Below are 27,053 nucleotides of genomic sequence, written 5' to 3'. Positions count from 1 at the left end.
TGTTCATCCCCATTTCCCAACCCCAGACTCCAGTTCAAGTCCAAGGTACTCCCGATTCTTCTAATCAACTCCTGTACTTTTGTCTGTCACTCAAGCATTTTTCATTTGGATATTGGAAAAGGTTTCACCAAAAAAGTCTCTCTATGAGCCTTACCATCTGAAGAATGAGAAACAGAGCCCCCTTTTGTTTGATGACCCACCCTTTGTTGGACAAACTTTTGTATTACCCCTTAGCCTGTTCTGCATCATAAAATATATTTGATCCTCCAAGGAAAAAACATTCTGAAGGCAGCTGGATACAGCAGCTTGACTCTGATACCTACCTCTCAACATTACCTGATTGATGGGCTAAATTTGCTTCTCTTCTGCCTGTTGTACGGTAACTAATCAATTTCTACAAACACTTTACTCTCTATAGTTTTAATAGTTTGTCCTTCTACCACAGTTTTGTCAGGATTGACACTTTCTGCTGGTATGATTGCATTTTACTAATACAGGTCTTGGCTACTTTCTCATGGCCAGATTTGGAAAATGCATACAGTGTATCCTTTCACTGAACAGAAACTGCTGTGGAACACCAGTCCAGTTGTACTTATTTGTGCTTTCATAAAATGTATACAGTCTGTTCCTTCCAGTTTCTCTGGTACAGCAGAAAATCTCAGGTTTTCTATGCATGCTCTGTCCTCTAACTGTAGTGTTTTTTGAAACAGCTCTTCTTGAGCAGTCTCATACTCAGCCATCCTTTTCTTCATTTCATCCTCTGTTTTTTGCAGTTTTATCAGTTCTTCTGAATAGCTGTTTAAAGCTCCTTCCATTTTCCAGCCTTTTCTTATTTGAATTTATATATTCCTTCAATGTTTCATTTATTTTAATTAACTCTGAGCACATTTGACTTATTTTTCCTCTAAATTACTGTAAGCCACTTCTTGTAACAGAGCTGAACTTGAACTGTTTTTAGCTGAACAGCTGCAGGATTTTTCCCAGTCAGTGTTTTCTCTTCACTTTTTCTAGTTGATTTTCTTTCAGTCTCTATAAGTTTCTTCTTTGCTTGCATCCAGGCAGAGTACTCACTAGCCAGCAACTGAATCTTACTAAAACAGGCAGAATTACTAGCACTTATTATTTTTTCACAATGGGAGAGCTGAAGTTAAGCTATTGATCAGTGTGCAGCCATCTTGAAAAAAAAAAGACAGTGGACACATATTGGTCAAAAGTTAGGTCACTGTCCACATAAGTTCCCAAGTCCCAAACAAATACATCAACTGTTAGGGGTGTATTTCAAACAAAACAGCAGACTGTCCTAACCTTACAAAACAAAACAAAACTAAAGACAGCACAGAAAAACAAACTGTTTAATGAGGAAAACAGTGGTATGAGCGCTTTTATCTTGAATAAAGCTTTCTTCAGACTGAATGTCTAACATACAACTTCCTTAAATAGTATCAGTTAATCACACGATTCAAAACATGTCATATGACAAAAGCAAAAAACAAAAACATTAAAATCAATGTTTCAATCCCTTTCTTTTCAAATATGCTAGTAAGTCTTCTCTGTTGTTAAGGCCAGTCATACCTGCCACAAATATTCACACCAACCCAGCTCTTCCTCTGCATCAAAATTTCTTTCAAAATTAACTAATCCTTCACATACTAAAAATCTAAAACAAACTCGACATGAACCTGAGTTATAATGCTTAGCTAAAGCATTATTTTCATCTCCCATCTCAACAGCATGTTTGTGTTCATATATACATTTATAAACTCCCTAACAGTACGGCCTACATAAAAAGACGGACAGGACTTGCAAATAATCAAATAAACTATGTATTTAGATTTGCAAGTAAAACTCCCATTAACCTTAATCTTATAACCATTAACCATGACTTCAGTGCATTCTACAGGATCTATACTAAATCAACGAATGCTTAAAATAATGAATGCTGATTTATCGACCCTTTAAAAGCAAAAGCTTGAAATCCCGAAGACAATGAACAGCAATTTTTTTCCCATGGAAAAAAATTGCTGGGCCTTTGCCATTTTCTTCACTGTGGTGCGATCTCGGAGTTGGTATATTTAAGTAGGGGGGTCCCCCACTTTATTTAGTGTTTTGAAGTTTGTTTGTTTTTTTTTGTTGAACAGCATTTTTCCTTGGGGAAAAAAACACTGTTCCCTGTCTTCGAGATTTTAAGCTTTCGCTTTTAAAGGGTCAATAAATCAGTGTTCACTATTTTAAGCATTCGCTGATTTAACATAGACCCCATTCTACATATAAATAATCACATAAGTTGCAATTTAAACATTTAAACATACTCAGTGTTGATGCTGTAGCCATAAAAAATATTATTAGAAATAATTGAAAAATAATTGTAAGCTGTCCAGAAATCAAAGATAAAGTGGGAGATCAGCTTATTTTTGTTTACAAAAGGGGGAAGGGTTTTAATTTTTTTTTTCAGTCCATGCTTAACAAACCAAAATAATTTAAAAATAAACTGCATATGTTTAAATGTTTAAATTGCAACTTATGTGATTATTTATATGTAGAATCCACTGAAGTCATGGTTAATAGTTATAAGATTAAAGTTAATGGGAGTTTTACTTGCAAATCTAAATATGTAGTTTATATGATTATTTGCAAGTCCTGTCCATCTTTTTTGTAGGCCGCACTGTTAGGGAATTTTATAAATGTATATATGAACACAAACATGCTGCTGAGATGGGAGATTAAAAGAATGCTTTAGCTAAGCTTTATAAATCAGGTTCATGCTGAGTTTGTTTTAGAGTTTTAGTACTTAAAGGATTAGTTAATTTTGAAAGAAGTTTTGATGCAGAGGAAGAGCTGGGTTGGTGTGAATATTTGTGTCAGGTACAACTGACTGCCTGCTTTCCACCTGGCCTTAACAATAAAGAAGACTTTATAGCGTATTTTGAAATGAAAGGGATTGAAACATTGATTTTAATGTTTTTGTTTTTTTTGTATTTTTTTGTCATATGACATGTTTTGAATCATGTGATTAACTGATACTGTTTAAAGAAGTTGTATGTTAGACATTATTCAGTCTGAAGAAGTCTTTATTCAAGACGAAACAGTCACTGTTTAATGCCATACCGCTGTTTTTCCTCATTAAATGGTTTGTTTTTCTGTGCCATCTTTAGTTTTGTTTTTTCTTAGTGGTGTTTTGTTAATGTGGTAATTCCCCATGGTAAACAACTTCCCAAAGGATATGATGATGCATTTTTTGGCATTTAATTTCAGTCCGTGATTTTGGTACCAGTTATTTGGGACAAACCTTCCTGCTGGATGCCTAAATCATTTGAGGATTCAATGAGAACTGCAACTAGGAACAGTTTTCAAACTTACTTAGCCAGAGCCCTTTCATATTGTCTTTTACTTCATTGAAGTAGATGCCAACAGGAGATATCCTAGCACTGAACCCTTGTGGATGTCACTGGTGACTGTTTGTGGAGGTAGCTTTCCCTATTTGGATCTTCTGCATCCTATCTGTGAGCCAGTTGGTGTTCTAACAGGTGGCATAGAGGTTTATTCACAGTTTATTTAGCTTTTCTACTATGCATAAGAGGAGGGTTGTGTCAAAAGCTTTGGTTGGGTTGACATATGTCGTGTGTCTCATTTAACGTTCACTCATTGCTTTGGTGACCTTTTCAAAAAAAGTCCACCAGGTTGAGTAAGCATGTCCTGCCCTTGATGACTCCAAACTGAGACGGGTCCAAAGTTTGGAGGTTCCCTATGTCCTTATTGAATAGTTCCATGATGTATTTCCATTGCTTTACTTATGAGGCTGGTCTGAATTATAGGTTTGTAATTGCCTGGGTCTGAGGAAGGTCTTCCCTTTTGCAGGAAAATGACTGTAGCTGTTCTCAATTTACTTGGTACAAAATGTGTACAGGGCTGAGGTCGAACATTTTTTTTTCTTTTGAGGGGGTAGCTAAATTGTACTTTATGCTATTTAAAATGCATCCAGGGATATTGTCAAGACCCATTGATGCAGTACATTTAGCTTTTGATAGTGCTTTTAGGGCTTGGTCTTGTGTGATAGCTGGAGGTGAGCCAGTTTCAGGTATATCTTGTTGGACAGACAGAGGGGGGCAGAGAGGGATAAAGTTAGAACTGAATTTATTGGTAGTAGGTTCACTCTATCTTCAGCCTCAGTGTGGCTAGCATTGTTCATATTCAGCTCAGTGAATTGCTGTGTTGTGCTTCTGACATTAACAACATAACTTAAAAAAGGACTTGTGATTGTCTTTGGTGGCTATTTTTAACAAAATGTATCTAACACATTTTTAAATAAATAAATATACTTCAAAGGAGAATACCTCACTCCCTTTCCATTAGATTTGCAATTCATCTGAGTTATTAAAAGCAAAATATGCTGTCCAACTTTTTGTTATCCTGACAATAAAAATTTAGAAATTTACTTTTTCTGGGTGGAAGTTTCCAAAAGAGTTGGGAGTCTAAAGGGCTCGCTCAATTGATGTTTAAACGTGCGTATCGTATGTAATACGATGCATTTGTCTGAAAACTGAAAGGCTAAAAGAGATGAAATTTATTAGCACAATTAACTTTCCTTAAATGTGGGATTGTTTTACCCGTGTGAAAAAATAAAAATACCGAGAAATAACATGGCAAGAACACGAACGCTACATGCTATGCTACTGGCAAGGAAGCAGAATTATACACACACAATTTAAGAAAACAAAATAACAACCCCAACAATACGAGCAATGTATGTACGTCAGGAGTCAGGACTGTCCAAAGACATTACTGCCTGGTCAACACTAATAAGGCATAACTACAAAACGCAATACGAATCATTCTAAAAACCCTTATGTGTACTAGTACTATGGAGATGACAGCTCGCAAGAAGTCCTACAGCAGACCGGAGTTCTGGTTTCTCCGGTTAAAATAGTTTCCAAGCAACCGAGGACAACAAGGAAATGAAATGCCGTTTCTATCCCGGCAGACAGTGCGAGAGAAGCAACAGAACTCTTGGCAATAGGATTGTAAGGTTAATACCACTTTGTTTGAAAGCAAGTTATAGAAAAAAAAGTTAATGTGGATTTTGATGGCGATGATCTTTACGCCGGTAATTCTGGGCTGAGAAAAGTACTGATTGGATTTGGATGGTCTCGCAGAACAGTAAGCTGCCGTCATCGCTCGAATAAGAAAGCAGTACGAAAAACAACCTATATAATTGTGGTTAGTTAGTTTACTTTGCTCTTAACAGTTGCACAAACTTTGAGCTATAGTGAATGATTAACAACTTCGTTATGACAATGCATACTGTGCGTGGATCTGCGCTGCATGAGTTAAAAGTATAGGAGACAAAGCTCTTTACTTGTTAAAACAAAAAATCAAACGGGACAAAGCGAAAATAATCAGGATAAATACAATAAATCGTGGACAGCTTTTATGTACAGTTTATTTGGAATGTTAGAATAGTAAAAGCTGCGCATTAGCGAGTACTTTCTGAAAAACAAGAAGAGTTTAATTTTCATGTGTGGTATTTGATTGCATTTTTTGAAGGATAGGAACTCTGTAATTTTCGTTTCTGGTACTGCTTGTTTACTGTAATCACAGCTGCTCTGTGTCAGAAGCAGAATTTTAAAATGGACAGTGTAACAGCTTCAACTAAAATCGGGATCATTTGTGGGATGTGCTGCAAAATAAATAACTGTTATGTACTGCAGTATCTAAGACATTAAAGGAAGGTAGCAATTAGTTCTTATGGTATATGACACCTATTTAAAGGAGAAAGGGAGGTGAAGTGATATGTGTAATTCAGGATCATCCAACACCCAGTAAACAATAAAATGGTAAGGGACCTATTTGGTTATTAGGTGACACCCTCCATAAGAAGATATATTGCAAAGGGTTATTTAGTTTATACCTTTACTGAGTGTAGGTCAGTTTTGTTAAAGGGTTCATTATCATTATCAACCCCCTTTTTCCTATTTTTGTATGGCGATATGGTGTTGCAACAACAACTGTTGCCACCTGTCTCAGTTCAGTCACTCTCCTGCCTTTTTAAAAGTCATACCTGACTCTTGCAGGTATTCTCTTAGGCAGTCCATGTATCCCTTTGTTGTATCATCATCATCTCCTCTTGCCTTTTTTCTATATAGTCTGATTTACCAGACCTTCTTTTACATTCATGCAGTTATGACCAAACATTCATAATATATCCCCCTTCATCTTGTCTGCCACTGAGGCTAGTTTGGCTTCAGCTGTGGTGTCTTTATTTCTTTATCTGTCTCATAGGGTGCATCCTACTACCTGTCTCAGGCACTTCATCTCCATCACCTCAAGCTTTCTCAGCTGGCCTGCCTTTAATTCCCATATTTCTATGCTGTACAGAAGCACTGGTCACACCACTGTTTTATTCACCTTACTTTTCAACTTCTTTAGCATTTTTCTGTCACACACAATAATCCCTGACATTTTGTGTCAGCTAGCTGCATTGCCTCTGGTTGTAACTTTAACCTGTTCATTCAGACTTTCCTTCTTCTCACCCACACCTTCCAGATGCTAACCTGTTCTACTGCTTTCCCTTATGTCTCAATTTTAACAACTTTTTTCCCCATTTGCTGTCATGACCATTGTCTTGTTTAAATTCAGTTTCATCCAATGTACCTTTTTTCAGCGTTCCAGTTTATTGTAATAGAATCAAGTTACTGTTCAGAGTTTACTTGTAGTCATTATCAGTTTTGTTGATCTGTCCCATTCAGCTTCATTGCTTCTCTAGCCCATCACCAGTATGAATAAGCGTGCACTCAGAGCTGATTACTGATGCATATCCACTCCCACTGGGAACCCCTCTGTGAGTCCAAACAATGTTTATATTTCTCTCACTGAGTCTTTTTATGTAGTCCACACTGATTCTACCAGTGTTTCCAAGACTTCAAAGCATTGCAGGACTGCCCAAATCATCTTTCTTGAGATATTATGCTGTCCCAAATCTAGGAATGTCCAGCTGGACTCTCCTCATCTTCAGCTTCTTCTCCATGGTCTGTGCAAACATTGATTGGGTTTGTTGTGCCATATCCTGATTTGAATTCATACTGCTGATTTCCATCTTCCTTTCTACTTGTCTGTGTATTCATTTTTCAGTCACCCTCTCTAGCACTTTCATGTAGTGTGACAGGAGTTTGATATCTGTGTTGTATGTAGTTTTGCATATCCCCTTTCTTTTTTTCTGCACTGGCATTTGAATACTTATTCTGTAGTCATCCGGGATACATTTCTCCCTCCTTACTGCAGTAAGTACCCTCGAGTCATTTTTCCCTAGCACTCTCACTATCTTGATCACTTCTACCCTGACTTCATATGATCTTGCTTTCAATTATGTCATTTGCCTTAGTGCACGTCATAACTCTAGTATGGGTCCTTCCATTGTAGGCTGTACATGTGGCAGTACATCATCTGTTTATTTGTTTTTCATTTAGAAGTCTCTTCTAGTACTCCCTCCATCTACCCTGGCATTCCTTATTATTTGATGCTTTGGTCTTTGCAATTGTGACCATTCTCTTAGTCTCTTTATTAGCAATCCAGTGTCCTCTTTTAGAATGTTCAATTTTTTTCTATCTCCCACTTCTTCTTGCACTCATTATTTCTTTTGATAAATTCCCAGATATCTACATTCTACAACTAGGTTCCCTTAATCTTTTTTATTGCCATACCTTGCTTGACCATGTATCCTTTCATCATCACACATACTGTTTTTTGATGTTACCATTCTTCTTCATCTCCACCTATTCCTCTCCTTTGAGGTGCTGGAATTATGAGTCTTTCCTTGAAGGGCTGAGCTTTCCCTCCAGCCAACGTCTAGGTCTTCAGCCCAGTCACCTTTGATATCAGGGCTTTCAATGACTTCTGCTTGCAGCAGATTGTTGTTATCAGTGGTTTATGATGGGGTCTGACTGCTTCACCAGGGATCACTTTCTGATCTGATTCCAGTGCCCTTTTCTTATTAGGTGATGTCTACTTGAATTGCATGCTGATCACTCTTTTGTGTGTTTTTATGAAAGTCTTGGGAGAACCCTGTGTTGGCCACCATAAAACTGCTTACCAGACAGAAGTCTAGAAATGCCATTATTCCTGTTGCACCATGGACCCAAGCAGTCCTCAAACCCTGCTGTGTCAGACTCAATATGAGCATTCAGGCCCTTTATTATCAAGACCAACTCATTTTCTTCTACTTTATCAAGAAGGCCCTGCAGTTGCTGCCTGAATACTAACTTTTCCTTACCATCACAGTCCTTCTAAGGAGCCTAGGCTGAGGTCATGAAGACTTCTCTGTCTTTACACTGGAGTCGGATTGCCGTGAGTCTGTCACTAATTCTGACCCCCCCCCCCCCACACACACACATAATCTGTCTTCAGAAGATTCTGTCTTACCACTGTTCCCACACCATTTCTAGGCTGTCCTTCCATGAGTAATAAATTGTGGAGTTTAGACTACAGACATTGCTGCCTTGTCTTCCCACATTTGTCTCCTGGACACACATGGTATCCAATTTCCTTCATACTATTATGTCATCCATTTCCAAGCTGTGGCCCATCAGTGAACTTATACTCAATGTAGCAATCTATGGGCTTTTTTTTGCAGGTTTATTGATTTTATGTCCAGCTTTCACTTAACAAAGTTATCCAAGGTAACCTAGTCTGCAAAATTTACCACCGTAAAGGCAGTAGCTTACTGGCCCAGGGCTGCTAGGCTTTGTGGCAGGCACACAATGGTTAGTAAGGGTGCATAGCTGCCTCCCACTATTAGCACTGATTCTTGGTGTGACAAAAAGAGATACTGCAAGCCCAGCTATCTGGAATTTTGTAAATAATTATATGTCATTTGTTTATATCAACACGATTCATATAAGATGCTTGTGTTACAAATGTATCAGAACTGTATGTCATGTATATATCAAGCTAGGTTTGTACAGACGTGTGTTGAAAAGATATTTTATAAAGTGCTTGTGCTTAAAATGTAACCATAGCATGCCCTACTGAAATAGAAATGTACATGCACTACTGTAACTGTTTAAATGTATATATTTTAACAGTAGAAATTGGAATACAGGAGGTTAACTTCAGTCCAGAAAATTTCAGAAAAATAGCCGAAATTAAATTACTTTATGGCAGCTAGAGACAGAATGACTATACAAGGTGTATCATAAGGTCATTCATAATGTATTCATAAGGTCTTTAAGGTGAACTAATTGCTAGTTTTGAAAACTTGAAGGAAGGTAATTGTTTTATGACTTCCAGCATCTGCCAAAGATCTGAGGTCTATGTATTTTCACAGGTAGATGCTAAACAATCCTAGCTTCCAGCAGTGGGGGTTTCACCTGGGATGGAGTCAGATGACAAGAAATTGTGTCATTCAGTAAGCTATATGAGCAGCAATGTTTGAGATATTAAATTTAAGAAGTTCCTTAGAGAGACACAGCCATCTGTATTTTGACTTGGTCCTGACAACAAGTAGAAGATCTGTTCACCACATCTGCCTTGCTCTAATGAAGTAAGTTTCTAGGGAACAGTATAAGTCTCTTAGATGCAGCCAGGAATATAGTAAAGCTTAGTTTAGATGTTTTTCTTTATTTGAGACTGTCCTGCAATATTGTTTTAAATATTTCCTGTGGTTTTGAACTCTGATGTCACTGTGAATATATATAGGTTCATAGGTTCATAGGTAGGTACTAGGCTATTGGCCCTAGGGCCTATATAAGCGTAGCCAAAAAATGTACCCTGGCTTTCGCCACCCAAGAAAATTATTTTCCTGTGCCCCTGTCGAGTAGAGCCACAGAAGTGATCCCTGGGGTGAATTTCCCATTTCCAATCCAATCATCAAGATTTTTCTTGAAGAGTGCTAATGAGGAGCTCTGTTTGACATAGATAGGTAGTCTGTTCCAGAGTATGGGAAGTCTTTGGGACAGGAATCTATCCCTCCAGCATGTTCTGTTTATTGTGGTGACAAGGTTTAGGTCCCTAGAGCGTGTAGCTCGGAGGGACTGGGATTTCTTTAAGTGGAGCATGTCCAACAGCTCTGGGTTTGACATAGCTTTGTATGTTAGATAGAGATCGCCCCTGAGTAGGCAATACGCGATGGGGTAAAGCTGCAGTTTTTTGAGACGGTCTGCGTAGGGCATCTGTTTGAGGCCAGTAATCCTCTTTGTGAGGTATTTCTGTGGTCTTTCCAGTTGTTGTAGATGTCTTGTGAGGTACATACCAAAAGGGGCATTGTACTCTATAATGGGTCTAATAAGTGATGAGTAGAGGGGAACAATGACCTCTTTTTTTCTGGATGAGAATCCTTTTGTGATGAGATGAGCCACATAGAAGGATTTCCTGACCACTGTGGCGATGTGATTATCAAAGGAGAGACTACTGTCCACCTGTGTCCCAAGGTCTCATCATATTTTCGGCATTAAGTAGACTACCAGCTATGTGGTAGTTCATGGGTACAGAGTTTTTACCAAAGGGGATGACAATACACTTTTTGGCATTGAGCTTCAGGCCATGGCTTTGACACCAGGTATCTGTGTCCGGGCAATCTCCAGCAAAGTTATCTTGATTACTATTGTACCAACTATGATTAGTATTGTTTTGTTCTTTTATTATTTATTGTTAAATACATTTAAACCTTTCATTGTGGCTGATCTTGGTGAGACGTATTGAAATTTTGAGAGTACTTTCATGTTTATTTGGTGACACTGTGGGCCACTCCTAATAGTTTTGCTCTTGGTCAAACTACCATTTGTATTAATATTAATATTACACACCTTTATAGTCTGGGCAAAGGGGGGTATAGCTAGTAAACCCATGACAGCCTTTCCCAGGTCTGTGTGTGTGTGTGTGTGTGTGTGTGTGTGTGTGTGTGTGCGTGTGTGTGCTCGTGTATAAATCAAATCTTCCGGAGTATGTGTGTCAGCTACTTGGGCAGGGACATGAAGCACTGGTTGGACAGAAAGGGTGCTGGTGGTCTTGGCTTGGCCACTCAGCTGATATCTCAACTCTATAGCTGTGCCAGTGGGGAGTCTTACTGGGGATCGGGAGAAACCAGCCCCGGACTTATTGCGGTCTTTGTGTGCTCTTAAGGGAAATTGCACTTGATGCAGAGAGCTGCCTCTGGAAATACTGTGTGTGTACTTTTCTTCCTCCCAGTGCACATCTCCCACTGTTGTTAGTGGTGAGGATTGAGGCTCCTTGATTACTGGTACAGTGGTGGGTGGTCACAATTGGCATAGGTTAAAGTAGGCTGGTCTCTCAATCCACTTATGACCATCAAATACTCATGCCCTTTGTAGTGTTATTAGTCAATATGATAAAATCATGTAGTGCTAGTTTTTACACTGCTGAGGGGCTAGCTCTGACATTTGCATTCATATTACTTTATATTTGCATTTTCTTTTCTTTTACTTAGACATACATGCTTTGTGTATGCAATTTCATTACCAATTGTATTTTGTAGCTGAAATGAATTAATATAACTTGGAAATGTGCCTGCCTTGAGATATTTGGATGTGTAGTTATAACCAGATGATTACTCATAGTAGTTTTTCTTTTGTTTTGCATGCATGCAGAATGAAAATACTTAAGAATGTAAACACTCCCTCTCTGGCTTCATTTCGTATTTGTGTAATTAAGATGCATATTTAAGGTGTGTAATTAAGGTGGATAAAACATGCTACATGGCAGCTGTTTAAACAGATAGTGAACTAGTGTCTTTGTTTTCACTGTTTTTACTGAATGCGTGAGCCTTTTGAATTCATTTTGGCGTTACCTAGCATCCAAAACACTGACTATATTATTTATTGTGTATTTTTGTTGTGTATATTGTTTTGTTTATAATTACTTGGCCAAAAGTTAAGTGTATCACCAGACAGATATAAATAAGTGGCATAGATTTTCGCAAGAATGCCTAAAAGGTTAAGCACAAGTATACAATGAATGCAAGTCACTTATTTCTTACAATATTCTGTTTATCAGTCAGTAGTAATGGACATGCATGCGCACACTGAAAACACACCTGCAGCAGTTTGATAGAGCTGATAACGAGCTTCTATTCTACTTGCTACTTTCAATATCTTTCAGCTGTAGTATTAGATTTACATATAATAGCTCCTGATCTGATTGTTAGTCTAGTAATATCTACATAGTATATATTTTTTTACCAGTTTGACTAATTATTGCTTGCTGCCTGTTTTTACTTTTTTTTTTTTTTTTATCCCTTAATGTACTTTTTTGGTTTATTGCTGTAACAAGGCCATGGCTGAAGAGTGATTGTGTTTCAAATAACCTTCCTGCTCAAAATAAATAGAAAAAAAAAATAGAAAAAGCATTATTATTTCCATATTATAAGGACCACACCATTCACTTTGTATAAGCAATTAATGTGTATAAATGTGTGGGGGTTAAGGGAGCACTTGCAGTCTGTGTAGACAATATTAATGTTAAGTTTTTAGTGTAAATCCATGTTGTGTAATATTCATATGATAATGATGCATGTTCAGTACATTTCTGGTTCACCTTTATAGGTTCTTAGGTTTAAACTAGGCTAATGTCCACTAGAGCCTTTTTAAATCTAGATGTGCACCCCAAATCTTTGACAAGTTCTTGTGCCCTGGATAAGTGGAAAAATGGGCTTGTGAAATGAACCATCTACAGGCTGTCTGTGTAAATTAGAGATGTAGTTACCAAACCAGGGTTGAGTTTCCTGTTCCCCATCCAGTTGTCCAAGTTACACTTGAATTGTGTTAGGGAGGAACTCTGCGTCACAATGGAGCTTACCCCAGAGAAGGGGTACTCTCTGGGATACATGCCTATCTTTCCAGCAGGTCTTATTTATATCATAGGCAAGGTTTAAGTCTTTAGAACAGGTAATTCTGGTGCTGTTTGTTTTGAGGTTATGCAGGAGGTCCATTAGGGTGGAGTCCAACAATGCCTTGTATGCCACGAGTAGAGCTTCTGTAGGAGGTAGAATACAGGGATAGGGCTTTCAGGTGGTCTGCATAGGATATGTTACTTATGCCCTGTTTAGGATATGTTGCTTACACCCTGTATTCTTTTAGTGAGGAATCCCTTTGGATGTTCCAGATGTTGGATATGTCTGGTTAGATACTTAACAAAGGGGCATTGTACTCGATGATGGGCCTAATGAATCCCGATTATATTGGAATAATGACATCCTTGGACCTAGATGCCATCCATACCTTTGTTTATAAATTACACAACATAAAATGATTTACTTACTACTGTAGACACATGGTGGTCAAAGGTTAAATTACTGTCTATGTATGTCCCTAAGTCTCTGACTACTGGGTTGACTCTTAGAGGTGTGATGTCAGTATGATAGTTAGCAGGGGTGGATGACTTCCTGAAGAATGCTGTTATGGACTTTTTGGCATTCACTGAGACATATAACTGGTGTCAAAATCATGACCTCAAGCTAAATGTCAAAAAGTGCATAGTCATCCCCTTACAAAGTACCCACAAACTACCACGTAGGTGGTAGTTCCCTAAATACAGAAGACGTAATAAGGGATCTGAGGACCCAAGTAGATAGTAATCTCTCCTTTGATAATCACATTGCCAAAGTGGTTAGAAAATCCTTCTATGTGGCCTACCTAATCACAGAAGGGTTCGCATCCAGATCAAAAGAGGTCATTGTGCCCCTCTGCTCATCACTCATCAGACCCATCATAGAGTACAACGCCTCATTTGGGATGTACCTTACAAGACACCTGCAACAGCTGGAAAGACCACAGACGTACCTCACCAAGAGGATCACTGGCCTCAAACAGATGCCCTATGAAGAAACTCCAGCTGTACTCGGTTGCATACCGCCTACTCAGAGGTGATCTCTGCCTGACATACAAGGCCATGTCCCACCCAGAATTGATGGGCATGCTCCACCTAAAGAAAACCATACCCCTCGAGCCACACGCTCTAGGGATCTAAACCTCACCACAACAATAAATAGGGCATGCTGGAGGGATAGACTCCTGTCCCAGAGACTTCCCATGCTTTGGAACAAGATTCCAATCTACATTAGGCAGAGTTCCTCGCTAACAGTCTTCAAGAGAAACTTTGACAAGTAGATGGGAAACAGAAAGTTTACCCCGGGGATCACTTCAGTGCCTCTGCTGGACAGAAGCACAGGGAACTAATTTAAGGGGGCGGTGAAAGCCAACACATTCTGGCTAGGCTTATAAATGCCTTCGGGCAGATAGCCTAGTACCTACCTATGAACCTATTTAGTTTTACTCCATGGTTCTGACACAAGTTGTGTCAGCATTTCCTGAAGAATGTTAGTGGGGTATTCTAGAGGTGGACTACCCAAGCCTAACTTCCTGGGTCTTGTCTGTAAGCCACCTGGCTATCCAATGGGTGACATAAGTATACCTAACTTCTTTTGAGTTTGTTAGCTATGCTACAGTGGGGTATTGTGTCAAATGCTTTGGTCAGATTAAGGTAGGTAGTGTGACCATGCAACGAAATCTAGAAGATGTAGGATTTTTGCTTGGAAATGTTTACATAGATATTTTTGTATCCCAAGTAGACTCTAGAGAATTTTCTCCTCAGGTAGACAGCAAATGTTGGAGATGTGATGGGGAAGAAAGGGTAATTGGGAACATATTTTCTCAGAGTGGCAGACTTTAAAGATTCCCTGCAGATGACTTTATCGGCAGTACTTGATGTAACTAGAGAAATGATTTTTTGAACTATGATACAGAGTCAGAATTACCTAGACATAGTAAAGCCTTGTTGAGTCTAATTATGGTGGCCGCCAAAAAAGCAATTACTAGAAAATGGAAAGCAAAGTCTAAACCAACTGTACTAGAAGTAGTACTATAGTAACAGAGATAAAACAATTGGAATTGGGATCTTTAAAAAAAAAAGGTAGGAGCAAATTACATAGAAACAATGGGAATTGTGGGAACAGTACATACAGGGGGGGAATGACGTTTAAAAGAAGGCAGGACTTGAGTGAGCTATGTAATGACTGACAGTGCTTGGGTAGATTATAAGTGATGTATAATGTTTGCAACTAGGATTATGCCAGTATGATTTGTGATGTAAAATGTTTGCAGCTGGGATTATGTCAATATGGTTTGTTTTAATTTGATCACAGTCGCCCATGTCAAAACCGATCATTTTAATAAAGATTTTTCTTGTTAAAAAAAAGGTGGGCAGTGTGAACTGTTTGCCCTCATTCATTGCATTGGAGACCTTCTCAAAGAAGTCCCCCAGCTTGCATAGGCATGACCTGGCCTTTACTGAAACCAAATTGGGTTGACTCCAGTGTCTGCAGGTTTCCTATGTCATTATTGATCACTTTCATGATAATTCTTTCAATGGCTTTACATGTGACACTTATGGGTCTGTAGTTTCCAGAGTCTGTAACTGGCACACCTTTGTGCAGAGGGGTGACTGTTGTTATTCTGCATTCTTGAGGCATGAAACCTCTGGAGGTTATGGTTAAATAGCAGTTCCAGAGGGCCTGATAGATCATGTTTCATGCTATTTAGAAAGTATCCTGAGATATTTTCTAGGTCCATTAATGCAGTTTTCTTGGCATTAGGGAGAACATTGGGGACCTGTTCTCTAGTGATAGTAGGGGGAGCTATATTTAATGGCATTTCTTGAGGGGAGGTTGAGGGAGAGAGAGGGGTAAAATTATTGCTGAATTTGTCTTCCATTAGGTTTGCTACATCTTCTGGCTTCACTCTTTTTTAATTTCTCCAAATCTTTTGGGTTTCTAATACCGTGACAGGAATAGACCCCATTCTTAAGTCAAAGTACGATTAAAGTTCATTAAATTTAGTACTGTTTCAATCTTTGATGTCAGCCAAACGTGCTGGCTCATTGTGAGTGGCTTCATGAACAGTGACCTCTGGACCTCAAATTTGGCTTTGTTAAACTTTGCCTTCTGGGTTGCTTGTTTAGTTTGGTGAGAGTGCTTTTATCCTGTTGGGTGCTACACCCCTTATTTCTGCCACAGCTTTTCCTTCATTTTGTTATATGGCATATTAATGTTGTGATTCCACCAAGGTGGCTTGTTTTTTGAATTAGTTCTGGACTTATTCCGGCTGGGTACAGCTACCTCAGTATAGCTATTAACATGCTTGTGTAGGGTTTCTGTGAACAGTTCTGCATAGGCAGCAGTGTTCCCAGGCTTTATGGGGGCTTGAAATTTTGCTTTGTTATCACTTAATAATAGGAAGTTAGCCTTAGAATAGTTCCTGAACATTCCAGGGTTAGCTGGGGTTCCGGGTTTTATTTTTACTTCAAAGGAGACCATTTTTGTGGTTTGAATTTACCAGCAAAGACATTACTAAGGGGTGTGCAGCGCTCCCCCATATTCTTGTACTTGTGCCCCTGGTTGATGTATTGACTGTTTGGTTAAGGAAGTTTGTATTTACAAAATCCAGGAACCTCTGTGTCTGCACGTTTGGTGTTGTATAGGATTCACAGTTAATAGTGGGATAATTAAAGCTGACCATGAATATAGTATTGGTTTGAATGGTGAGTGTTTCCAGTAACCTCTGTGATGCCCTTGCCGTGACCCAGCACTCAAGGAGCCTCAATCTCCACCACTGACAACAGAGAGGGTGTCTCATATAGGAGAAAGGATAACAAATACACACAGTAAAGTGCAGTTTCCCTTAAGAGCACACAGAGATAGGTTCATAGGTTCATACTAGGCTATCTGCCCAAGGGCATTTATAAGCCTAGCCCATAGTTATGTGGCTTTCGCCACCCCTTTAGTTTGAATAAAAACTATGCCTATCATTTTGCTGTGCCTCTGTCAAGCAGTGACACTGAAGTAATCCCTGGGGTATATCTGCGATCTCCCATCCATTGGTCAAGATTCCTCTTGAACAAGGCCAGCGAGGTGCTCTGCCTCACATGTACCGGGATTTTGTTCCACAGCATAGGGAGTCTCTGGGTGATGAATCTGTCCCTCCAGCACGTTCTATTTATAACCGTGTCAAGGTTTAAGTCTCCGCCCTTGTGGTTCTGAGGGATCTAGATTTTTGAGGTGAAGCATATTCATCAAATCTGGGTTTGACATGGCCTTATATGTCAGGCACAGGTCACCTCTGAACAAGCGGTATGAGACTGAATAGAGCTGGAGTTCTTTCAGTCGGGCAGCATAAGACATATGAGACCCTTTATCCTTTTGGTGAGGAACTTTTGGGGCCTTTCAAGCTGCAGCAGGTGTCTGGTCAGATACATTCCGAATGGGGCATTGTACTCAATCATAGGTCTAATGAGTGATGAGTACAGGGGACGATGACCTCCCTTGATCTAGATGTGAATCCCTTCATGATCAGGTGGGTGATATAGAAGGTTTTCCTAACTACTTTAGCAACATGAGTGTCAAACGAAAGGCTACTGTCAACCTGGGTCCCCAGATCCCTGATGACATTTTCTGTGCTCAGTGGATTGCCACCTATATGGTAGCTAGGGGTAACCTTGTTTTTCCCGAAGGGTATGACTATGCATTTTTTGGCGTTTAACTTCAGGTCATGGCTCTGGCACCAGTTATCCGTTTCTGTGAGGCCCTTCTGGAGGATATCTGTGTCAGATGTGTTTTCGACTATGGCGCCCAGTTTGCAGTCATCTGCAAACTTTGTCAGCCATAACCCTCCTGTGTTTGCTTGTACTTCAGAAAAGTAGATGCCGAACAAGAGTGGACCCAGGACTGAGCCCTGTGGGACACCACTTGTGACAGGCTTTGAGTCTGACATGGCTCCAGCAACTCTGACCCTGTGGGTTCTGTCACTTAGCCAGTTTGCAACCCATCTTGTGATGTATGGGTTTACATTCAAGCTGATGAGTTTTTCGATGATACCTGAGTGGGGTATTGTGTCGAAGGCCTTTGCCAGGTCGAGGTAGGCTGTATGGACTGCCTTTCCCTCATCAATGGCCTTGGTGACTGTCTCGAAAAAGTCAACCAAGTTTAAGAGGCAGGATCTGCCTTTGACAAAGCCAAACTGGGTTGGATCCAAAGTCTGCAAGTTCCCTATGTCTTTATTTATGAGTTCCATTATGATCCTCTCCATGGCTTTGCAGATAAGGCTTGTCAAGCTAATGGGGCGGTAATTTCCAGGGTCTGTGGAAGCACCGCCCTTATGAAGTGGGACCACAGTCGCGGTGCGCCACTCCTTGGGTACGTATCCTGAGGTGAGGCTAAGATTAAACAGCTGTCCTAACTGTGGGTTTAATTCCTCGTTGAGTTTGTGAAGCACACAGCCGGGGACACCATCCGGTCCCATGGATGCTGTGTTTTTTGCCTTAGTGAGGGCAGTTCTCACCTGGGCGTTGGAGATGTTTGGGGGGCTACAATCCTCTGGAATAGATATCTCTCCTTTTGGGGGGGAGGGGGGGGAGAAGTTTGCACTGAACCTGTCAGCCAGTATGTTGGCAATGTGTCACAGTCAGTCTGGGGCTGGTTGCTCCATTGCTCTCTAGGTCCCCAATAAGACTCCCCACTGGCACAGCTATAAGGTCCAGATCTCAGCCTAGCTGGCAAGGTAACTTCCAGTACCCTCTCTGTCCAACCAGTGTTTTGTGTCCCTGCCCAAGTAGCTGACACACACACACTTTGAGATAAGTATTTATACAACTTCACAGACACTCCTGGGAAAGGCTGACATAAATTCTCCAGCTGTGCCCCAATGCCCAGACTATACAATAGTAATTCCTGCCACCACCAGCTAATAATTATCAGCTACCCAAAGGCCCTTAAAAGGGTGTCCAATTATTACTGTGCAATAGTATTATCCAATTGGTAAGTGTGACTAAGCAGTCTTAAGGCTTATTAGAGCGGCTTTGTACAATAAACTCTATAAGTATGCAGTGTACTCTAGAGCTTAACTTATCTCTACACAAACCAGCCACAGTTAAAAGGGTTTAAAAATATTTAATAACAAATACTAGAAACACAAGACAATACTACTACACCACAGTGCCATTCAAGAGTTCAGAAATCACACAGAAACTTAAAATAATTCAGTAGTACAGTTCTGACATAACAGAAAAACATTTAGTCTAATCTTTTCTAATTCCTAGCTATTGCTACAAGAAAACATACTTCTAAAGTAACTTGCTTACATAGGGTATAAGGCAGTGCTGAGCTGGATAGTCAGACAAACATGCTTACAGTCTGTCTCTGAGCAATACTTTTTAAAATCACTAACAAACATTTCTGATGGGCCCTCCCAGATTACATCATTTTTGACACAGGCTACATTATTTAGCAAGCTAACACCTGCTCAGGAAGCTACAACAATAAAAGACATTTCACATGTACACTCTAGTAATTATTCCTTAAGTTAAAACAATAGAAAGAATGTGCTAGCCCAGACCAAGCGGCTCCGAGCTCTGGAGATCAAAGAACATACAAGACATAATTTTAATTTCAAAGAACAGATGTGAAATGCTTGACTTAGTTTTCTTTACAGCAGAGGGCTGCCACATTGTTGAAACATTTCTTTACATTTAAGACAACACGCCTGTAGTTTATGTTTAAATTTACAAATGACAGAATTATCTGCACATTTCTGTTTGGCTGGGCTGACAGCATTCACCCTTCTCTACCAGTCTTCACAACCTCAAATACATGTTATAGGTTTTCTGCATCATAGAGGGATTCCTATAGCTTATAAGGAAGTGGTATGATATTTTGCCTATGGTGATTTGAACATGGAGAAGCTCAAGTGCATTGTCCTGTTTGACCAGCCTTAACATATATTTAATTTTGACGTAATTAAGATACCTCTGCCTTTAGTTCCTGTTTGTGTAGTAGCTGGTCTAAATGTGTGGAAGGCATTATACCCTTGCCCTGTCAGTGTGCTGTCCATGGCTTTAAAGCTCGCCTCAGTGATTGCACAGGCATCAGCATTCTGTAAGGCAATGACAACTTGTAGGGAGTGGACTTTCTTGTTTAGACTCATAGCATTGAGCAATAACACCTTTAGATTTTCTTGGTTTGTTGGAATTACTTTCAGTTTGGCATTACCTAAAAAAAGGCACTATGGGGGAGTACAGTGTTTTATCTAATATTAGAAAGCCTACAGAGGAGAGGTGCAGACCATCCCAGGCAAAGCAGCGTGGTCTATTGACTATCTCCTTTCTTGCTGACAAATAGTGCACCCCTTAGAATGACACCAGAAACTAAACCAATTATAAAGTCAGTTTTTGGGTGTTTGTATTGTGCATCAATTGTTCTTGGAGAAGGTAAAATGCTGCCTAGTGCTAGACTCATACCAGCCTGGGATACATACTCTGAGAGCTTCACAATGTCTTTCTCTTCATATATTCTAGGGAGGTACATTTCAGGTCATTTACACCCACATGGACTATGACTGAGTCGTACTGGTACTTGTGGTGCAGTGACCTGAGTGCGTGCATAATGTTGCAGATCCTGGCCCCTGATAAACAATTGACTGAGATTTTCTGCATACTCAGCCTGGTGAGAGGGATATCAGTGCGTCTTACAATGGAGTCTTCCGTGACCAGAATGTGGGACTTTGTGGTGGCTTGCCCTATGGACTTAGAAGTAGAGGCACCATCAGATGTGGCTGTATGTGTTGAAGTATGTCTTGTTTTTGAAAGACTGCATTCGGGGCTACTGAGGGCATTTGTTATGTGTACTTAATCCAGGATGTCTTTGGGGTTTAGGAAGGTAACATTTAAGTGCCTCAGCATATGTGGACCTGTGTGTCTGCTTTGTACTCTGTGATGGGTGTAGCATGTGTACTAATAATAACCTGATTGACATTAGGAGTGCTTTTATGTTAGAGGTTTGCCTTCAGCGACATTGTTTAAATACATCTCTCACACGCCTTATCAGTTTGTTTGAGAGTTCATGGTTTGTCTGTAAATATGAGGCAATTTCTGTATTGTCTTTGGATGCCCATGTCTACCAAGGTGGTAATGGAGATAGGGTAAAGCTTCATATCCATGGCATCAGGCCCTTTCTTATTGATTAGATGGTTGTGGTGAGAATATAAATTAACTTTAGGAGTATCTGGTTTACAACTCTGGGAGCAGTGTTTGTCACTGCAAAGTAGTTTCCCTGTGTGCAACTAGGTATTGGTGAAATTTCAAGGGTGCTTTTACAGAAAAGGTATCAACTCAAGGTGCCTCTGTCTATACAGGGTGCTGCCAAACACATAAGGAGAAACTACTAAAGTAACCCCTAATTATTTATGGATGCAGGATTTAGGGAGATATTCTGAAGTTAGTTAGACAGCAGCTAATCAAGCAGTACTTACTAAAAAGAAAGAATTAGCTTTGTCGAGAATGATGAATAGTGGGGATTCATCTAATTGGCCACTACTAGCTTTACACTGTTGGGATACAGTGATCCTTTGCTTCTACTCTAACTAGAAGCAAATCAGTAGCACTAATCCCAAATTGAAAAGCATGCCACAGGCACTTTGCTGATCAGCAGTCTTGTCTGAGATGTTGCAGGAGTCTGTAGGCTTGTTGTAGCCTTTTCCTGGTGGATGCCTTGAGTAGCAACAAGACCAGTCAGAGATCATCAGGAATCAATGACCACTGCTCCTTCTCTCACTAGGAACAAAATATAAGCATAGATTCCAAGGTGGCACCTATGAATAGTTATTATGCTTTCTGGTGATTAGCAGTCTTCAGAAAATATTGTTCCTGTGCTCATTCTGTCACCAGAAGCAAAACAAGAGCACTACTTCCAGGATGACTTAGAGGGAAGTTGTGAATAACAAATAAAAAAGAGTTGCATGGTTTTATGTGGGAGGGGAGGAGAGCAAGAGTCAACTGGGATAAGCTGATTCTTCCAATAGAACATTTTGGTTTAGGATTATCTGATTTGAAGGAATATTTCAGAGCTACATAGTTAAGACTGCTATACATAGTACAAGCAGAAAGCTATAATTCAAAGCAGAAAGGGATGATGGTGAAAGAGGTGGGAACTCAAGAATCCAGGAGAGACTGGTATGTTGAATACAGATCCTTAAGGAAAATAACAATAACCATACAAAATATTGTATTCATAAAGTAGCAGAAAGTATTCTAAGATTTAAGCCAACTTTGGGATAGAGAAAGAAGATTCTGCTGATAAGGATGTCTGCAATTAAGGGTACAGAGAATAGACAAGAGGGGGCTGGAATTTACTGGATAAAACTTGCAAATGAGACAAGGTACTGGGAGTAAATAATTGGAGAGGGAAAGGGAATGGGAAGAGGCTGATAATTAATTTGGACTGAGGGTTAGAAATTGCCTTTCCAATCAAGGATCGATATCAGAGTGCATGCAAAGAGAAAGGAATATTGGATCATACGTGAAAGACCATCTCTGATAGAGTTTTTAGTAGAATCTAGAACAGAAGATGCTGTTAAAATGAATAATTAGCAGGGCTTATAAAATATTGCATAATAGCAGTAGGAATCAATCAGAGGAGGTTAGAAAGGCTTGAGAAAAGTTAGTTAACCAGTTCACAAATAAACTACGAGAGATATATGCATGGCTCCCAAGTATTCAACAAAGTTTAGAAGTTTAAGGATCTTTGCTTAGAAGTCTCTGCATAGATACTTTCATACCCCAGTCAGACTCCAAAGAATTTTTCATTGGGTATGTGAAGATTGGGGAAAGATGAGCAAATGCTGCCAGCCTAGTCAAATAGAATTTGATACATAATTCTATCATTTGTTTATAAAAATGTAAAATACAGGCTTGTGTTCTTAAATGAAAGAAAATACTGTAAAATGTGAACTTCAAGATTGTTGCAACATTGCCATCTGCTGTAAGGAAAACCAAGCCAAGCATTTCAAATGTTCCTTGAAGTTGCAATTATCTAAATGGTGGTGCCGAAGCGACTGGCTGAACACATTCTTTCTATTGTCTTAACTTAAGGAATAAGTGTACATGTGAAATGTCTTTTATTGTTGTAGTTTCCTGAGCAGGTGTTAGATTGCTAAATAATGCAGATTGTTGGCCTGGGAACTCCAGACTAAGTGTCAAAATGATGTAATGTGTATACTGGGAAACTCTAAGTGTCAAAATGATGTAATCTGGGAGGGCCTTAGCAGAGCTGTTTGTTGGTGAGTTTAAAAACTATTGTTGAGAGAGAGACTGTAAGCATTTTGTCTTGGATTATCAACCCCAGCACAGCTTATGCTCTTTATGTATGTAAGTAAGATTGTAGCACTGTGTTTTCTCTTAAGAATAGCTAAAGATTAGAAAATTAGATTAAGTGTTTTTCTCTTACATCAGATCTGTCCTACTGTATTATTTTAAGTTTTTTTGTGATCTCTGAACTCTTAGATATCTCTGTGGTGTAGTCGTATTGTCTTATGTTTTAATTATTTATTATTAAATATTTTAAAAACCTTTACCTGTGGCTGGTTTGTTTAGAGGTAAGTAGGCTCTAGCGTACATTGCATATTTATAGAGTTTATTGTAATAAGCCACTCTAATAAGCCTTAGACTGAATAGTCACATTACCAATTAGATAATAATATTGCACAGTAATAATTGGACACCTTTCAAGGGCCTTTGGGTAGCTGATAAATATTAGCTGGTGGTGGCAGGAATTAGTACCGTATAGTCTGGGTAAAGGGGCACAGCTGGAGAATCTGTGTCAGCCTTTCCAAGGAGTGTCTGTGAAGTTGTATAAATACTTATCTCAAAGTGTGTTTAGTGTGTCAGCTACCTGGGCAGGGACACGAAGCACTGGTGGGACAGAGAAGGTCCTGGAGGTTAGCTTGCCAGCTAGGCTGAGATCTGGACGCTATAGCTGTGCCAGTGGGAGAGTCTTATTGGGGATCTGGAGAGCAAGGCAGCAACCAGACCCAGACTGACTGTGATCTTTGTGTGTACTTAAGGGAAATTTTACTTTACTGTGTGTATTTGTTATCCTTTCCTCTTCCATGAGATGACCTCCCTGGGGTTAGTGGTGAGGATTGAGGCTCCTTGATTGCTGGGCCAGGGCATGGTCATCACAGGGTAGAGTGCAAATATAGGAGGAGTAATGAGAAAGAAAGAAGTAATTGGAAACATATTTTTGGTAGTGCAATGAGTTGGCACACTTTACAAATTCCTTGCAGGCTACTCTAACAGAATACTGGGCGAGCAGATTGGTGTAACAAAAAATTATTTTTTTGACATATGATTTTGACGTATTGCTTAGACATAGTAAGGCCTTGCTGAGTTTAATTCTGGTGGCTGCAAAAAAGCAAGTACTAGAAAATGGAAAGCAAAGTCTAAACCAACCGTACTACAAGAAGTGAATATAGTAACAGCTATATAAAACACTTGAAAGTATGATCTTTAGAAATGGGAAGGTGCAAATTACATAGAAAAATGGGAATTGTGGGAACAATACATGCACAGTAATGTTTTGGAGAAGGAGTGAGGTTTAAGGGAAGGCAGGAATTGAATGAGCTTTGTAATGTTTTACTGACAATGACTGGATAGATTGTAAGTAAATAATGTTTATAACTAAAAATATGCCACTATATTTTGTTGTCTGTGTGACTCGCAATAGACACAGCTTTGTTTTCTCTCCTACTTAAAGTATGCAATTGAAAGTAGAGTACCGTTAAACACACTAATGAAAATACACCACACCTTACAAAATAGAATGCATTGAAGCAGTACAAGTGACAAGAAAGCAATATAAGTAAAGCAAACTAACCTTTCCTTTAACAGCAGTTTATGGCAGAGTCTGAGTTAGCTTTTCCAGGAAACCTACAAGGTTACTAAAGTTTCAGGCTTTTATTCTTGAGACTGATAATGCAGAACATTACTTCATTAATGTGTGTGCCTGCAGGGTACCTATGAGTTGATCGACAACTGAAAACATCGAAAGTGACTTCACCGACAATTCAAATACCCGACATCATAAAAACACGTTTACCAGGTAACGGATGTAATTTCGCTACTCATGCCTACCATGGTTTGTTAAGTGTGGCAGTGTCATGCAACCATGGTAGGCATGAGTAGCGGATTTACATCCGTTACCTGGTAAACGTCCGTGTTTTGCGATGTCGGGTATTTGAAATGTCGGTGAAGTCACTTTCGATGTTTTCAGTTGTCGATCAACTCATAGGTACCCGTGCCTGCATCACGTAACCTTTGCAGTATAAGGTTGTAAGTAGCATTGTTTATATCTTTTTTGTGATCTCTGTATATCACTTGCTCCAGGCCACTCAAATGTGCCGTATGCTGTTGTCAAGACAGTGGAGGACTGAGGGGATAGGCTACATTATTCAGTTCTTGTGAACCACACAAGAGACAACATAACTATTCTGGTCTGTGAATAGACCAAGCAGAGTATTACTTGCTTGGTGGGATTCTGTGTTTTGCCATAACACAAATGTGACTAATGCAGCTTTATCTGGGAGGGCAGATGTATGACTGTTATCAAGTTTTTCTGGATAGACCAAATATTTTACTTGTGTCTTCCCAGATAGACATGAGCTAGTCACATCAGGATCCTAAGAAAATAAAGAAGGAGGTATGCATGTCTTCGCTGTTTGCATAGGTTTTGGCAGGGATTTCCGCTGGTGATATTTCAAATTGACAGTAGTTGCATATGCACATGTGTGCGTGCGAGCATGTTTGTGTGTGTGTGTGTGTGTGTGTGTGTGTGTGTGTGTGTGTGTGTGTGTGTGTGTGTGTGTATGTATGTATGTTTGTCTATCTATATATAAAGTATATCATATGATTATAGTGTGATTGTTCAGTGTCAAAAACTCAAAACACCTAAGATCGACAAAAACATTTAGAACAAGTTATCAAACGTACAGAAGACCACAGCAAGAAAACAATTTGCTTTTGTGATCTGTAAACAAAAACCCAATCACTACAGCCAGACTTTGTCCAAATAGCGGTAGTGTCACAGAAAGGGTTTTTCTAAGTTAAGGTGTAGGGGTCGGGGCAGGTCTACCGTTGACATACATTACTAAGGTGGCGCCGGGGGGGTCGGCAAGCCAGGACCCCCCCCGTATCCCCTTAGTAATGTATTCTAACTCTAACCCTATACCTTACCTTAGAAAACCCTTTACATAAGAGTACCACTAAACAATACAGCTTGGACACACACTACATACAAACACACGTACGCTCACTCACTTGCTCATTTTTTCGCTCTCTCAACATTAACTCTGTCCCTTTACCTTGCTGTTCACTTTAACCCTTACCTGCAAACACTTTTACTCACACTAAATTTAGCCCCTTACCTAGTCCTTACCTTAACCCTAACTTTTAAACATTCACATATGCTTCCACCCCCAAATACAAACTCATTTACCTCTTTCCCACAACAGACATTTAACAAAATGGAAGTTCTATAAAAAGAATATTTGCGAAACAGAACCTGCAATTCATGTTCTTGATCAAATGAACATATTTCATAAAATGGACTGCATCCATATGTGATATTTGTGTGTGTGCATGTGTATGTGTGTTTAATATATAGTAACGTTAGTCAGCATGCCATAGAAAAGCAGTCTGAAAGCCAGCTTTATAGATTTTAAAAACTCATGTTTCTTTATGGGATAGCATAAAAATATGTGTCTCTTCAGTTTAAGGAACAGTATAAATTAGGCTAAACATATCTTGTTGAACAGTTCTTCCAGGAAGCAAACAGTTCAAGTATCAAATACAGAAACCTTCACAGTTCAGGTTATTGCTTTCTAATACAGTTTTGATTCATATTGCTTTTCCAAAAGTAGTTTGTTTTTGTACCTCTGCTTTTCTACAGAATTTATCACAAAGATAATTCACTTTTCTTGCACAGGGGAACAGCTTCCCAGACAAAGAGGATAAGAATTCCGTAACACAACTTGTAGAAATACATTCCAGTTAACAGCGTTCCCTTTCAGTCCTAGAAGAATCCTTCTAACCCTCTCTCTCAGGAATTTCTCATTCTCTAGCAGCAATAACCATTTTGTGCTCTGAATTTAATTGGCTTCACTCTGGTCATCATGGAGGTATCACTGCCTGCTCTGGGATGAGTCCCATATTTACACGAAAGACCTACCCTC

The 27,053-nt window shown here is 39.5% G+C and overlaps 1 protein-coding gene across 1 annotated transcript in view; it reads left to right on the top strand.

The window, feature by feature from the left end:
* Positions 1-4,979: 4,979 nt before the first annotated feature.
* The window catches only part of MAPK15 (mitogen-activated protein kinase 15), a 1,649,688-nt gene continuing 1,627,614 nt past the window's right edge, over positions 4,980-27,053 (top strand). Inside the window, exon 1 of the mRNA XM_044067386.1 lies at positions 4,980-5,214. The gene's annotated coding sequence lies outside the window, so the exon portion shown is untranslated. The remainder of the gene's footprint in view (positions 5,215-27,053) is intronic.

This window comes from Protopterus annectens, chromosome 3.part1 (assembly GCF_019279795.1).
Source record: "Protopterus annectens isolate FY-2018-M chromosome 3.part1, PAN1.0, whole genome shotgun sequence".
NCBI lineage: Eukaryota > Metazoa > Chordata > Ceratodontiformes > Protopteridae > Protopterus > Protopterus annectens.
The sequence above is the reverse complement of the archived record's forward strand: the minus strand, read 5'-3'. Positions and strand labels throughout refer to the sequence as shown.